The sequence below is a fragment of the Protopterus annectens genome, chromosome 5.part0, assembly GCF_019279795.1.
Source record: "Protopterus annectens isolate FY-2018-M chromosome 5.part0, PAN1.0, whole genome shotgun sequence".
In the NCBI taxonomy this organism is placed as follows: domain Eukaryota; kingdom Metazoa; phylum Chordata; order Ceratodontiformes; family Protopteridae; genus Protopterus; species Protopterus annectens.
In genome coordinates this window covers 1358382596-1358400723 of record NC_056735.1, presented here as the reverse complement: position 1 = coordinate 1358400723, position 18128 = coordinate 1358382596, and the positions used below count along the sequence as shown (strand labels likewise).

Sequence of the window (18128 nt, the reverse complement as noted above, 5' to 3'; positions counted from 1 at the left end):
GTTACATTTGAATTCACATGGTGCCTTGCTGTAGCTGAGAAGTTATCTGACTATATAAAAATTTTTTATAGTTAAACTCAGCAGTAGGGAGAGGTGTAATAAATTGTGATCTGATAGAGTTATAAAATGTTAATACTGTAAAGCACAAATAGAATATATATGAACTTGAAGTAATATTAGAAGGGGCCTATAAATTAATAGCAATTGTTGAAAGTTGGAATTCCAAAGATTACAACATCAAAGGTTATACAATGTATGAATAAATGAGAGATAGTTTAAGGGGTGGCGGTGTTTCTCTTTGGATTCATGATTCTATTCCCTCAGTACTTATAAAACAAATGAAAGAGAGAGAGACTGAAACAGTTATAATACAGATAAGAGGTATCATTAGTAACAGATCAGCACATGCAGCGTTATGTTATCAAACAACCCCTATGCCTAATTTAATCCATTGGAGTTTTTTGGACCAGTAAGAAAAGTATTTACATTATAAGAATATTATACTGTTTTACATATCCATAATATTCACTACTCATGTGATTGCTTAACTGTGTAAACCTAATGTACATTGAATATATTTTAATTTTCCTGTGTATGCTGCTATAGTTGCTTCTGTGAAACGTTAAAGTAACACGTCTCTTATCATGTAATCCTATAAACTTTTCTACAAGTATGCTACAAGTACTTATGGAAGACTGGATAATTTGCTAATCATATCTGTTCAGCTCTTTACATTTTACCAGCATAAAAGATACTTTCATAATAGTAAGACATAGTCATTAAGTAGAATTACTAGTGCCACTTAGGAGTAGAGTGTTACAGTATTATTACAATTAGCATTTGTGTTACAATATTATTACAATTAGCATTTCTGCAAAGCAATTTCTTTACGAATATGTGCAAACTAGTATTATCTCCATGTTAAACATTATGATTTTGCATGCACATATGTTCAGATTACCACATATTAGCAGATAACAGCTGTATGCATATCCAGTAATGACCTTACTGCAGGGTTCTCTGTCAGTAATACTCAATCATATATAAAAATTCTAGACATTTATGAAACTCTGTTCATCCATATTCTGGTAATAAGTCCTGCACTATGCATTGTTTATCTGCAGGCCTTTTTTTGTCTGTTTCTGTAAATCTGTGGTAATTCTGTGGAATGCGGTGACTAAAGTTTACCTCTCATGAGCCCTCCTCCACATAATACCAGAATTATACAGTATCTTATCACCCACAAATTTTACTCCACAAAAGGAAGAGACTAATGAGACTGGGGACCAGCACTGTTACCCACAGAGGAATACTGGGAGGTTCAGCCACCTCTATAATGGCATCATTCCCCAGAGCATTGCAAGCTGTTAGGCATGAGCATCTCTTTATGTGTGCCCACATCCTTCCTAAAGATGTGACTGCACATTCACCTACTCTGTCCCCTCTTTATGGCTGCGTGATTCACTGTGGCCCCAAGAATGTCCTGCCTCACACAGCAGATCATTCTCATTCCTTTTGCAAAGAGGGATGAGCAGGCATAGGCTCATCATTCTGCCTTCCCCCTGCCAGTCCTTACAGGAGCTTCGGAAAGTAATTTAAACCAGCCCTCCTGGTCATAGTACAGACATTCTTCCTCTACATATAGTCATCTGGGTTCCCCTGCAATACTTTTGGATTTGCCACATGCTTTTGGATTCAACAAGGGTTGGCTGACATTGGCATTGTGTGCCATCAGTCCCTGAAAGTCAGAAACATAGCGTGATAATGAGGCCCATTAATGATATATGGTGCTGAAGAGCAAGATATGGTAGTCATTCTGTCACATGAATCTGAGAGGCACTCACATATGGGATTACTTTTACATGGAGATCAAATGCAGCTGCATGATACCAAGGTATGCCCACTTATTTCATGTCACATCAGTTGTGTTGCATCACTATTTCATTTGTGTTCAGTATGTACATGTCAATGGTGATCCTACAATGTGTTTGCCGAAGCTGAAAACTGGCATGGAAGATACTCTGAACCTTCACTAAAGTGGGCAATTCTGACAAGTCAGACTTTCCCAGTTAATAAATATCACCAAATAAATATTACTACCTGTATATTAAGATATTGCTTATACTTGTGAAGCTTCATTTGGAAACCACTCTACATAGAAATCAATACTTCCATTGTAATTCTTGTTGTAGGCAAAATTTGTGGGCACTAATGTATATTTTCCCACATGGTATGTTACATTCTTAGCATTAAAACTTCTTGCTGCATACCCATATCCATCCACGAGTATGTGCATATCTTGATGCCTATACAGAAAAAGGAACCGGCGTTCTTTCTATCTATATACGTATATACATATTGTAATTCTCTCACTATCTATATATTTATATCTATATCTAATATACATATATATATATATATATATATATATATATATATATATATATATATATATATATATATATATATATTATATATATATATATATATATATATATATATATATATATATAAAACATATATATATATATCTATATATATATATATATATATATATATATATATATATATATATATATATATATACACACCAAACCAAGCCAAACTAAAACAGCAAAAAACACGGACAGCACACAATGAGAGAAATAAAAAGCACAGATTTATTCCACGGTTCCAGCCAGATGAGCGTAAGCGCTTCGCAGGTTCAAATAACCCGCCTTCTTCAGACAACCACGAATTTACTAAACATTTATTATATACATTCATATTAAAATCATTGACCTATCAAAGTGAAGTGCATTCTGCAATTAAATAAAACCATGACAACCTTAAAGAACTGGAAACTAATGATCCAAATGCCTTGTTGTATTTCTAACCTTGAAAATCAAAACAAGTTCTTTAAGAAACATTCGAAATATTATGAACTTAGAACCTTATCCATATTTAAATACAAGCAATTATTATATTCATTAATGCTTCATATTTGCATACTGTTGATATTATTATAAAACCTATTAGGGTATTACTACTACTGAAGCCATATACAAGGAGGGAACCCAAGGCTGTTTTTATGCATAGATTTTGGGAACCATATCTAAAACTTCACATTATACTACTGTTTGCAGTTAAAGCCTATAACTGTAAACACATATTATGTTAACAAAATTAAACAGAAAAATAAACAAAAAAGTTTGTTTTGCAATATTAGTAAATTTAAACATTGGTGACCATTTGATGCCAATGTTATTAACTGAATTCCTCCACTCTAATGATGTTATGAATTAAAGCAGAGAAACTGATATAACAAATATAATGCCCACTTACAAGTAGAATACAATGAACAAATAAATAATAAAAATGTGCCTTGATGTGATTTAAGAAATGGCCCCTAGCAACTCATTAATTCTAGATAATAATTACATCTTATTATTGCAAATGGCCATTTAACTTTTATGACCCTATACGGGGTTTTGATAATAATTAATAAAAGTAGATATAAATATAATAAAATTATGATTATGATTATAGTTTTTTACCTATTAAGAGATAGCCATTTTAATACACATTTGATAGAAAGGCTTTCATTAATACCAGGGGAGACATGAGCCCTAGTCCTGATCTGCCAAAGCAGTTCATCGATCTCTAACAGAATCTGCCATGGCCCTCCTCTTAGATCAATCTCACGCTGTTGTAATACAAAAAAATGGAACCCATGGCCTGGGGACTCAAGGCAATGCCTTGCAAGAGCATTATTAACATCGAGTTTTTTGACAGCATATTGATGTTCGTAGATTCTGTTTTTTAGCCTTCTCTCGGTTTTACCGATATAGAAGGCTTTACAAGAATCACAAATAGCTGCATAAATGATGGCTTTAGAATCACAATCATAATGCCCATTACACTTATATTCTTTCTCATTTATTCTGCATGCTGTTGTTACTCTAATGAATTTACATTGTGGACATACGCCACATCTAAACATACCCCACTGTCTATTAGACCTACGAACTGTATTTCTTTGAAAAATGCTCTTCAAATTTTCCCCCCTTCTGTATGTAATCTTGGGGCAATCCCCCAATACAGAACACAATGTTTTATCTTCTTTTATTATCTCCCAATTTTTATTCACGACTTCTCTGATTCTAAAAGAATCAAAACAATAAGTCTGTATAAAACTAGTATTGAATCTGTTGTTTTCGTTTATAGAATTGATGTTACCTGAAGTTGTTGAGTGTAAATGATCATTCAAGTATTGTAGATCATTATTACTTTGGTCAGAAAGCAAGGGCATAAAGTGTCCAATCTGCCTTTTATTAGTGACTTCAGTTAAGATGTTAGATAGTAGTCGCTGGGGATAACCTCTGGCAATGAACATGTCAAATAGGTTATTACATTCTAAATGGAAGTCATCTGGATCACTCACCATACGGGCTGCCCTCACCATCTGACCCTTAACCACCGATTTCTTTTGGTGGTAGGGGTGGTTGCTGGAAAAATGAAGAAAAGCATTAGAATATGTTGACTTCCTAAATATTTTACTTTTTAACTTTTGATTAGACGAGTCTTTAATTAATGTGATGTCAAGATAATTAATCTCTGTGTCATCAAATTTATATGTGAATTCAAGAAAATCAGTTAGTTTAGTAATGTTCTCTATAAATGACGGGATCAGGTCACTATGACCTTCCCATATACAAAAAATGTCATCCTGGTATCGTGTATACCAGGAGACATATTTTGAAAACAGTTCTTCTTTAAATAGGTAATTAAACTCCCAATGGGCTAGAACTGCGTTGGCAAAAGATCCCCCGCAGGGCGAGCCCATAGCTACACCCGAAGTTTGTAGATAAAACTTCCCCTCAAAGGTGAAGAAATTGTTAGACAATACAATTTCTAAGAGAGTTTCAATCAAATTGATGACATCATGATCAACATTTTTACGCAACATGAACTCTCTGACCCAAGTAAGACCAATTTGTTGGGGAATGACAGTATATAGGTCCCTAATGTCAATAGTAAGGAATAACATACTGTCATTGTATATGAGGGTATTAATATTTTTGAGGAAGGACCAAGAATCTTTGCATATGTGCATTTCTGAGTTGATCAAAGGCTTCAGAATATTATCCACATACTTGGCACATCCCTGAGTAATAGACCCTCTACCATCTATTATTGGTCTAAATGAGGGCGAAGTGAGTCCTTTATGGAGTTTCGGGGTACCAAAAAAGAGTGGCCTATTTAGAAGAATGTATAAGAAACAAAGTGGTTCCCAAAGGGCTACGCCAGTGGCGTTTTCCGGCTGGTCTAACTGGGTCTTCTTCTTTTTACAAAGAACTTATCGAGCTTTTTGATAGGCAAGGTTTTGAGTTTTTACATGCTTTAATTGCCTATTATAATACTGATATCAGTAAGCTGAAAAACGAACTAGAGCTATTGGAAATTGATATTAAATCACATGCTGACTTTATTAAATATAAACATGACTACTGCAGAGTTTTTGTTAGCATCAATGCTAGCATTGATAAATTGATTGCTAATAAGAAAAAGAAGTTAGCACGTGACATTAGAGAGTATGCTAACAATGAAGCCTATCCGAAATTAACACAGGCTCAAATACCAACAGGAGCCTATCTACCAACTGATGTCTCTCATGCTGAGCAAACTAGGACTACTACGAATAACATCAATAACAATGGGGGTAATAATAGACCACCTGTTAGACGTAGTCCAAGATTAAATGGCAATAACAATAACAATAACAATTTTATGGTAACAGATGGTGAATTACCCTCTGTTTCCACAGACTTTCCTGGTATCAATAACAATCTAGACAACCAGGATTTTCAGATGGTCAACAATTACAGGGCCAATCCTCGCCCTCAACCTCAGAGACAGAACACTTCAACGAACAGGAGACATGGCCGCAGGAGATGACACAAGAGCAGCGCATTGGAATAGATCCAATTGTGTATAAAAGCTCTTATGGTGACTTTACAGTATACAATTATACTTGCCTGAATATTGCACAAGATATCATTGATTTTTTAGCTAAGGACTTTTCCTTTGTCCCAGGTCGTAACATGGATATAGGTAGACTCATTGTTGACTTGAAAGTTTTCACACGGAAATTAAATTTAAACCAACTAATGGGTAATAATTCATCAGCTGGTAGTCTACTTAGAGTGGCTAGTACCTATAATCCACCCTTATATGGAACTTTACAAACATTTGAAAAAATTTGCGAAATGGACCTATGGGCTATTAGAAATCAAACCATATATAGTACTCAAAAAAATCTGTACAATATTACCCCCCTACAAAAAGACTTTATAGACATGGTAAAAGATTGTCAGATTAGGGTCATGAAACCCGACAAGGGTGGGGGTCTAGGGTTTATGGACCATTATAAATATGTTGAGTACCTGGTCGCACATCTGGAGTCACCAGCTTACCAAATTTCATCCATCAATGAAATTAATGGAGCCTATAGAAAAATTAATAGCATGCTTTATGATTTACTTTTGGAGGGATACATTAACACTGAAACTCTCAACTACCTCACTATGCCAGCTCCTAAAATCCCACTCTTTTTTGGTACCCCGAAACTCCATAAAGGACTCACTTCGCCCTCATTTAGACCAATAATAGATGGTAGAGGGTCTATTACTCAGGGATGTGCCAAGTATGTGGATAATATTCTGAAGCCTTTGATCAACTCAGAAATGCACATATGCAAAGATTCTTGGTCCTTCCTCAAAAATATTAATACCCTCATATACAATGACAGTATGTTATTCCTTACTATTGACATTAGGGACCTATATACTGTCATTCCCCAACAAATTGGTCTTACTTGGGTCAGAGAGTTCATGTTGCGTAAAAATGTTGATCATGATGTCATCAATTTGATTGAAACTCTCTTAGAAATTGTATTGTCTAACAATTTCTTCACCTTTGAGGGGAAGTTTTATCTACAAACTTCGGGTGTAGCTATGGGCTCGCCCTGCGGATCTTTTGCCAACGCAGTTCTAGCCCATTGGGAGTTTAATTACCTATTTAAAGAAGAACTGTTTTCAAAATATGTCTCCTGGTATACACGATACCAGGATGACATTTTTTGTATATGGGAAGGTCATAGTGACCTGATCCCGTCATTTATAGAGAACATTACTAAACTAACTGATTTTCTTGAATTCACATATAAATTTGATGACACAGAGATTAATTATCTTGACATCACATTAATTAAAGACTCGTCTAATCAAAAGTTAAAAAGTAAAACATTTAGGAAGTCAACATATTCTAATGCTTTTCTTCATTTTTCCAGCAACCACCCCTACCACCAAAAGAAATCGGTGGTTAAGGGTCAGATGGTGAGGGCAGCCCGTATGGTGAGTGATCCAGATGACTTCCATTTAGAATGTAATAACCTATTTGACATGTTCATTGCCAGAGGTTATCCCCAGCGACTACTATCTAACATCTTAACTGAAGTCACTAATAAAAGGCAGATTGGACACTTCATGCCCTTGCTTTCTGACCAAAGTAATAATGATCTACAATACTTGAATGATCATTTACACTCAACAACTTCAGGTAACATCAATTCTATAAACGAAAACAACAGATTCAATACTAGTTTTATACAGACTTATTGTTTTGATTCTTTTAGAATCAGAGAAGTCGTGAATAAAAATTGGGAGATAATAAAAGAAGATAAAACATTGTGTTCTGTATTGGGGGATTGCCCCAAGATTACATACAGAAGGGGGGAAAATTTGAAGAGCATTTTTCAAAGAAATACAGTTCGTAGGTCTAATAGACAGTGGGGTATGTTTAGATGTGGCGTATGTCCACAATGTAAATTCATTAGAGTAACAACAGCATGCAGAATAAATGAGAAAGAATATAAGTGTAATGGGCATTATGATTGTGATTCTAAAGCCATCATTTATGCAGCTATTTGTGATTCTTGTAAAGCCTTCTATATCGGTAAAACCGAGAGAAGGCTAAAAAACAGAATCTGAACATCAATATGCTGTCAAAAAACTCGATGTTAATAATGCTCTTGCAAGGCATTGCCTTGAGTCCCCAGGCCATGGGTTCCATTTTTTTGTATTACAACAGCGTGAGATTGATCTAAGAGGAGGGCCATGGCAGATTCTGTTAGAGATCGATGAACTGCTTTGGCAGATCAGGACTAGGGCTCATGTCTCCCCTGGTATTAATGAAAGCCTTTCTATCAAATGTGTATTAAAATGGCTATCTCTTAATAGGTAAAAAACTATAATCATAATCATAATTTTATTATATTTATATCTACTTTTATTAATTATTATCAAAACCCCGTATAGGGTCATAAAAGTTAAATGGCCATTTGCAATAATAAGATGTAATTATTATCTAGAATTAATGAGTTGCTAGGGGCCATTTCTTAAATCACATCAAGGCACATTTTTATTATTTATTTGTTCATTGTATTCTACTTGTAAGTGGGCATTATATTTGTTATATCAGTTTCTCTGCTTTAATTCATAACATCATTAGAGTGGAGGAATTCAGTTAATAACATTGGCATCAAATGGTCACCAATGTTTAAATTTACTAATATTGCAAAACAAACTTTTTTGTTTATTTTTCTGTTTAATTTTGTTAACATAATATGTGTTTACAGTTATAGGCTTTAACTGCAAACAGTAGTATAATGTGAAGTTTTAGATATGGTTCCCAAAATCTATGCATAAAATAGCCTTGGGTTCCCTCCTTGTACATGGCTTCAGTAGTAGTAATACCCTAATAGGTTTTATAATAATATCAACAGTATGCAAATATGAAGCATTAATGAATATAATAATTGCTTGTATTTAAATATGGATAAGGTTCTAAGTTCATAATATTTCGAATGTTTCTTAAAGAACTTGTTTTGATTTTCAAGGTTAGAAATACAACAAGGCATTTGGACCATTAGTTTCCAGTTCTTTAAGGTTGTCATGGTTTTATTTAATTGCAGAATGCACTTCACTTTGATAGGTCAATGATTTTTAATATGAATGTATATAATAAATGTTTTGTAAATTCGTGGTTGTCTGAAGAAGGCGGGTTATTTGAACCTGCCGAAAGCGCTTACGTTCATCTGGCTGGAACCGTGGAATAAATCTGTGCTTTTTATTTCTCTCATTGTGTGCTGTCTGTGTTTTTTGATATATATATATATAAGTATATATTAAAATATATATATATATATATATATATATATATATATATATATATATATATATACAAATCAATAGACAAAATATCAGTTTTATTATATTGAAACACCTAACATCAACATGTTCTGTGCATAGTTTGGGGAGCACTACATCAAATGCAAATGTTTTTGCCCCTGCACTCTCCACACCTCCTGCTAATTATATATACTAACTCTGAGACTGCACAGTCCCAGGGGAAATGAATATTTCACTTATACAAGGATTGTCAGTCTTGCACACCTGTTGATCATTCTGAGAAACACTGCTCCTGTAAAAGCACATTGATCTGCCTCATTCACAACTTCCTGGATACAAACCGGAAGTCAATGACTGTTTCAGCTTTGCTGTCTAAACATGAAGAGCAACTTCTTGACCCATCCCATATTACAGAGGTAAGAATGAACGTGTTTATAGCTAGTTCTAGTTTTTTTCAGAATTCAATACAAAAGAAACAAAAATTAGTATGTTTGAAAGCTGTGGTACTATACCAGTTTGCAGTACATTACATCATCTGAGATAGGCTCCCTACAGTCATTAGATGTTTAATTGAATAAGCTGTATAATGGTCACATTAAGAACAGTTTCAACCATTGATGTGCTCACGACATTTCAATACAAATAGACTCAGAAACTGCCTTGGATTCATACTTAGTGCATATTTGAGGCATACATTCATTGTCACTCTCAGGTATTACACTTTTACAGTTTCCGTGGCTCATTTGTAATGGTGACATATGTATAATTTATTCACAATTGCTCTGTTTTAAGAATATTACTATTCATGATAAGTAGCTGTATAAGCAAAAAAAGCAGTCACACTCACACTTTTTCTTTGTTATGCTTACATTAATATTTTTCAGTAAAGTTTATAATTAAGAATAGCACAATTCTCTGTAGTCATCTACAATAAAAATGAATGGATTTTTAACTAATGTATTGCTTTGTTTCTACCCTTTTATTACTTTTGTGAATACAATTCAGAAATTTGTTGTAGTAATCATATGGTTGTTTAGACTGTAAAACTGTGGACAGCTTTGCTGGCTTTTTCTTCATATTGTTTAAGCTAATGCAGTACTTTTAAAATGCTAACATTATAAATTCTATTAAAATTATTTCTGGTGATTTTCCTAAATTCAGGGCAATGAGATGACCTCTAAATAGACGGGTAAATTCTCGATAGATGTATAAATGGATTCCCAAAATTTAGGACCTAGAGCTGAGAAGCCATGATTTCTGCATTGTTAACTCGCAATGAAATATGGAAAGAGGCATCATTACCTGGATGAGAGTTAGATTATGTCTCATTCTCTTGTCTTGAGAAACTGCCAGACAAAAGAGAAAACAAGAGGAGTTTAGATTAAAAAGTTTACATAGGAGGGACCCCAACAGAAATGTTGTCCTTTATTGGATCAAAAGCTATTTAGCTTTATTTAGCAATGATGCCTTGTCTTTGGGGTGAGGAATATAAATCACACAAGCATAGTAGTATAATTTAAATAGAGGTTAGGTTCTTTTTAAATGCTGCCTTATCCTTGGGGTAAGGAGTATATGCTATTACTTGAGTCTTTGCACTAATTGTGGTTGTAGGATTCCCTTACTAATAGCTTCCTTGCCTGGAGTATGAGATTTTCTTTCAAGTTCAGGACAGTACTTTTGGGATTTCATCTCTAGATATATTGATGTAAAGATTCAATATAAGCCTTTGGTCCAACTGTAGATCCCACTATTTGAAGAATGTAGTATTTTCGAAGGGATTCTGTTGACGAACAAAGATGACCTAGTGTTAGGACAAATTTTTAGTTTGTGTGCGACTCAAAAGAGCATTGCTTTTGGTTTTGGTTCATTAGGGATAAGCTATCTGGTTGCAGTTGATACCAATAAAGAGATTTTGCTCAATATATCAATACATTGTGGTGTGTGAAGAGATTGTTCTAAAAATAACCATGTCATCATTGTCAAGTTAAATATGGAGTAAGGCTACTCATTGAGGTTCTTTTTTAGCAAAATAAAACACGTAAAATGTCAAGAATAAAATATGGTTTCACTTGCGTGTAAAATATCAGACTTCTTTAGATTTTTGATGATTGTTGGAGAAGTGTCATACTTTAGATGCCCTCATATTTATTCCTGCAAATAAACTTTGATTTCAGTTGTCCTACCAATACACTCTTTATATAAAGTTTTATCATTTTCATATATCTTTGGAAATATTTCTGTTTATGCCCAAGGGCCAACATTGAACACAGACTCCATTAAGGATTTACAAAATAATTCAGTCCCTATGCTTAAGTCTAGCCTTTGTTTAATTACTCTTAAGGAATCAGATTGCTTGGTATGCAAGAAAAGCTTATTCCAGTTGTTGGCAATAGGGAGCCTAGGAATCTACCTCACTTCCTAGTTTATACAGTAGGTAATAGGGATATGGTAATTGCAGTCTGTAAGAGGTATGATATGTTCATGTAACTCCAGCCCTTCTAAAGTCCACAGTATAGTATTATGCAGTACCTTATAGTCCAGGAACAGCCTACCCTTATGTGTTTATAGTAGCACTATATGAATATCGAACATTTAGATGAGCAGAGTAATTAGGAAGCTTACAGGCATAAATCCTTTTAGGCTATTTTCACTGACTTGAGAATCAGTCTAGTATATGACACATTTGTATTAGCTAATGCTAAAGGAGTCCTGGTTGCCATGGCTTTAAACATCAGGCTCACTACTTATAAGGCTTTACTCTTGACTTTCAAGGCATTGTCTAAAAAGTAGATGAGAACTCTCAGTTCTTTAGTTAGTTATAAATCTTGTGTAAGAGCATTGTTTAATATAACATCAGACATTTTCTTTGTTGGCTCCATGTATTCTTATTAGAGTTTAAGAACATGTGTGCACATTTTGGCCACTTAACCATATTTTCCTTGCTCTTATATCTTCAACTGGTGTATAATAAATCCAGTTTTGATAGTAAGTACCTCTACTGAGGCCCAGGACAGGCTAGAAACAGGACATGTGGAAAAACCTATCAATCAGTTGGGGGCATGTACAAAGTTCTTTAGAACACAGTATGAACTGAAACCCAATGTGATGTGTCGCCTAACTCAGTTATCCTTGGTCGTATACCTGATATCCTTCAGTGGATCATTTCATTATTTTGGAGGGTATCAAAGGCCTTAGCAAGGTCAAAATAAATCACTGTTGCTTCCAGAACTGTCATATTTAAGACTGCATTGACTAGTCCAAAAAAGTCAATCAAGCAAGTAAAGACAGACATCTTTCCTGATAAAGATCAGTTGCTATGTAATATCTTTTGCCTCAATAAAGTGATCAAATACCTTTCAAAGCATTTATCCAGATGTAAATGTAAGACTTATAGAGAGAGAATTTGAAAAAATATATACAACTTCCTTTGCGTAAATGCACTGCATTCATTTCTGTTACTGCTTCCTTTGTGATAGCATTGTATAAAATAAACTAGCATGATAACCTACTTAAGACTCTTTGATACTATCAATAAACTGACAAGAAAGATTGTCTATCATCATACTGTTTGTCTCTGATTTTCAACAGAAACATTCTTAGATCAGTGGAAAAGATGGGACAAATGACCTAAGCTATGTCAAAGTAAGAGATAGAAAGTAGTAGTATGTGAAGCAAACAGACATTTACATACAAATTTCAAATTTATACCATAGATAAGGGCGCACTCCATAAGCTGTTGTCATTGTAAAAGTAGAATAGCTTTGATTATGATCATTAACATATTTATAGAATTAATTGCATATTAGCTGCCATGAGATTTTGCCCTACACATGATCTTTGACAACTTTTGTCATCTCATGTTATAATTCTTCTTGCTGGGCAAGGTATTGTTTTTATATATTATTTCATTTACCAGAAGTTTACAAAAGGTAAAAAGGCAGACCATTTATAAATACATTTGTGTGATATTACGTAAAAACTTAAACTGAGTATACTGAATGAGTTTAAACAATACATAGCATGTAATATAGCTTCTGTTATGCTTCAAGAGTGGTATGCGAGTATATTGTTAGAATTTCACAATCCATCGCACCGCAGGATACCTTGCAGAGTTTATTCTGCTCCTACTCACCCAAAAGATACATGAGCTACAGTTAGCAAATAACAATAGGATGGGGATTACCTCAGGTATCCCACTGATTTTCTTTTCCCCTTATTTGTGACCTGAGATTTAGGATCCTATTGATATAAACAAGTAACACGTACAGACATTTTGTATTAACAAATATGTTTTGATTATTACTGTGCATTTAACATTTTATACATGCATGTAAAGCTCCCTCCTCACTGAGAGATGCAAACCAAACTTGTGCCTGTTTATCTATTATAAATAATTGAAAGGTTAACTACAAATAATACAGAGGAGTACTGAGACAAAAGTGATAATATGTTGGTACTACTTAGATTAACAAAAATTGCTACTCACATTCAAAAATTCCCAAGAAGTATACTGTCCAGATTCTTCCTGTAGAATCCAGAATACATTAATTAACAGGGTAAACTAGCAACGCAGACATATTCACACATAAATGCTCTCACTTCTCCTGTTAGCTCCCTATACTTCATAAGATCACAGAGAGATTAAAGTCCACTAAAATAGTAAACTGTGATGCAGAAGCCATTAATGGGTAACAGCTAAAAGCAGTCACATGCAGTAACATACAAATTAAGTTACATACCAATGTGTAATACAACTAAATAGTTTGATATATTGATACACAATTTAAGGTCAATTGTTGCAGTTAATAGATTTTTTATATATTGCTTACTAGTGTTTACAAATTGACAGTCATATAGCAGATTATACAGTGTGATAAAATATTCTGTCCTGCTTCACAGATAAGCTATTCTTCCCTTGGAAGTTCAGTCATACTAACCCCACCATCTATGCCTGTCAACATATTTCACAGAATGGTATGCTTGTGATTTCACAATAATGCATGGCTTGCAGTTACTCAAAAGACATTGATGCTTGTTGCAGATTGTCTATAAATAGCAAGACTCCAAAGGAGAGTATAAAGATACACAACTTTCTTTCCCAGTGGTGCCTGCATTAACTGTAAGGGTTTAAAGGAAATAAAAGTAAATGCAGGATATGAAAGTTTTTCACTTTCACCATTAGCAAGTTAAAAACTTAAATAATAGGCTTAACCATCTGTGTACTGGCTTTCCCATATAGCTGAAACTTCCCATCAACTCAAATAACTCCTTGCAACTGACATATCAAAAGATTTGGCAACTAACTAGGGAGCATATGAGGATATAAAAACATGCAAGTAAATATACAGTAGTCCTTCTAACTGGTGACTGCCTTAGGAGTAATGATTTCAAATGAACTACAAGAAGAAAAAAAAAAGAATAAAATAAGAGCTACCTACATTTTTACATGAGCAAGGTAAAAAGTAAAGTGTAGAAAAAAACAGCATTATTAGAGGGATAACTGACCATCTGAATGTGATTTGCCTCCTCTGGGCCAGTGATCAAAGAGCCTCAATCCTTACCATTGACACCAATGGGGAATATTCACTGTCAGAAAAATAAACACATATGGTATTTTCAGATGCAGCCCTCTGTACCAAGTACAATTTGCCTTAAGAGCACGCAGGGAATGTACATTTCAGTACTGGGACTAGGCTTTCTTTCCAGGCTCCCAATAAGACTCCACACTGACCACTATAGAGCTGAGTTCTTAGCTGGGTGTTCCAAGCCAAGGCCTCTACCACTGTCTCTCTGAAATCACTACTCTCTGTGTCCCTGTTCAAAGTAGCTGCCATACATACTCTCATTGAGATTTGATTTTCACACACACACACATTCACACACACAGACACACACACACACACACACACACACACACACATACACATGCACACACTCACACCCACACACACACACACACACACACACACACACACACACACACACACACACACACACACATACACACGCACACCTGGGAAAGGCTGGTACACTCTGCCACCTCCACCCAGACTATAAGGTAAATTTGCTGCTACCAGAACACCTGAAGCCAGCTACTTTAAGTCTCTCACCAGGGTACCCAATTGCTTGTATTAAAATTAATACTTGTACAAATGATAGTGTTTAACCAAGCAGCAAAACTTTCAAGAACGTAAAACCACAATGCACTAAATAAATGCAAGTACTCTCAAAGGTGAAATATTTTCTATAAGACCAGCCACAATGAAAGGTATAGATATATTTAATAATAAATAATAAAAAAGAAAATATGAAAATACTGAATATCTATTTACAGTAAACACCAGAGTTTCATCACGGGAAATATAAAAAACAACACAGATGGAAAGACTCAGATACAGAAAAAACAACATTTAGGTAATCTCACTGTATTTATTTAACTGAATGAAGAATTACTACTCTCTAGTTACTTACTAAAGCAAGGCAGATGAAAATGGATGAATGTCTTGTCAGATCCAAAAACAGAGTGCTCTCCTCACATCACAAACTAGTACTCAAATACAATTTCAGTGCTGGCTACAGAATGACATCACATCTGGTCACCTGACTGTGGTTCCCATACTACTCTCTCAGTAGAAATTGAGGCAGGATGTGGCACAGATGTGTCACAATACACACATAGATCTTTAGCTAAGGTTTATTTCAGCATCTGAAAACAATTCCAACACTTCCACCCTTCATGCTGAAACTAAGAAGCCATTCTTTGGCACACAAGGCTAGCAATTATTTCACCACTACAGACAATAGGCTCTCTCTCTCTCTCTCTCTCTCTCTATATATATATATATATATATATATGCATTTTTTAATATTTCTTTCATAAGTGACTTCTATTGATAGCAGTGCATGCTTGCATTTCTTTCATTCATTAGGGAAGTGAAGTTACACCCTATGATGGTAATTGTTTTTATCTAATTTATATCACATGACTACTAGTGCCTGCTAGAAATTGTATAAAAAGAAGCACATTTCAGTTGTATTTAATAGCTTCTGATGAAGCAGATTTTCCTGCGAAAGTGCTTATGTTTTAACATTAAAACTTCAGTTGAAACTGGAAACCTTGGTCATACCTGAGTTCTTCTGTGTTCTTATCATTACTTGCTTTTGGATTTATTCAGAACTCAGGAACCTGTGTGGGCTGGTGACTCTTTTTGTGATATTAAAAATAATGTTAGGATAGTTTCTAATGTAAACACCCATAGAAGCATATGCTGTTCACCCTCTGCCCTGTTAAATACTACTCCACAGTGTAGCTTTGAGGGGGAAAGAATATATTTGTACCTACAATACAGTGACACTGTCAACATTAGGTATTACTGTAGGAATGCATGCAGTAGTAGTTGCAGAGTATGATTCATAATAGAATGAGTAGAAAATGACAATTTTGTTCATTTATGAAGGCTATAAAATAAAGAATGAGTACACTATCTGTGGTTACTGTTATGGATGCTTGAAACATTGGAACTTGACAGCATACATCTCAAAGTTTTAATACAAGCATTCTGGATGAAGCCAAAACAGTAGAGAGGTAAATCAGGGATTGATTTTTAAATATTGCTCTTATAAACTCAGTAAGTTGCTTGAATAGCATGTTTTGAATTAGCATGTATTTTTCTGATGGATTTGAAGTCTGAAACTCAAATGTCTGTCATTATGTAGTGACTAAAATCTTCAATTATTTACCAGAAAAACACGTATTTTATCAGGAACACACCAAATATATATGATGCAAAAATCTTGACATTTTGTGAAATTCTGGACAGTTGAGAAACATGTATATTATTATTTGGTGACTGAAATCCCCCCTATGTTTTGTCAGAAAACTGCAATGCAATGAGAAACAGATAAATATACAAGGCAAAAATCTTGATATTCTGTGAAATCTTAAAAAACTGAGAGGTATGCCTGCCAGTTTCCAGAAGTATTAAACAACAATTGATTGCCACAAGCATCATTGACCATGTGATATGGGAGTTATAGTATCTGTTTACAAAGGTAAGGGAGGAAGTAAAACTAAACATTTAAAAGTGAGGCTGCTCCTTTGCAATTAGGCAAAAATAATGGTTACACGTGCTACCATCTCTGATGCCCTAAATCCTGAATGGCTGAACATAATTAATCTCAGTGACCTTTTTGAACGTTAAATTTGGGTACATTTTGTGAAATGCTGTAAAAAAGTGACAAATGGATTGAGTTAAAAAAGTTACGTATTCTCAGTGTTCATATGCTAATTATTTTGTGTATGGGACACCATGGCATTAGGAAATTGATCATCAATTATGTTGTATTGGAAAAAAATCCATGTAGGAAGAGGACTACACAAAACATGGAAAATCAATGACATAATCATACTCACTGGCAAATATTTTTTTAAATGCAGGTGCCTACCACCAGATATGTCCTCATTCAGAAAGTAATAAGAGAGAGTTGTTGTCAGGAAGGAGGTTGGTATAATGGTGTTTACCTTACACACACAAGGCGCAGAGTATGATTCTTACATGGAGTAATTGGCTAGGCTTAAAATGGACAAAAAGAGCAGATAATCTAGTTCTAGTCTATGAACCAGTGAATGTTCTTTATTAAAAACAATGTCTGCATTCTTTGAATTTAACAGTTTTCAAAGATATAAAGACAGGTCATGTCACAGAAAGACTAACCAGTTAAAAGCACTCACCTAAGAATTTGGACACTACTCTCATATACCTTTCTCCTACATTACTTTCCAAGAAATATTAGAAGCACTCCATTACATTAAGTACAACATTTTGAAGAAAGCAGCCCATCAGAATTTCTCCCTTTGCAGATGCTGTGTGATCTTAGATTCGGTATGTTTTAATAAAG

The 18128-nt window shown here is 34.4% G+C and overlaps 1 protein-coding gene across 9 annotated transcripts in view; it reads left to right on the top strand.

Annotated features, from left to right (window-relative positions):
* DLG2 (discs large MAGUK scaffold protein 2) overlaps positions 1-18128 on the top strand; it is a 4792098-nt gene that overhangs the window by 2950093 nt on the left and 1823877 nt on the right. The gene's annotated exons all lie outside the window — the stretch shown is intronic.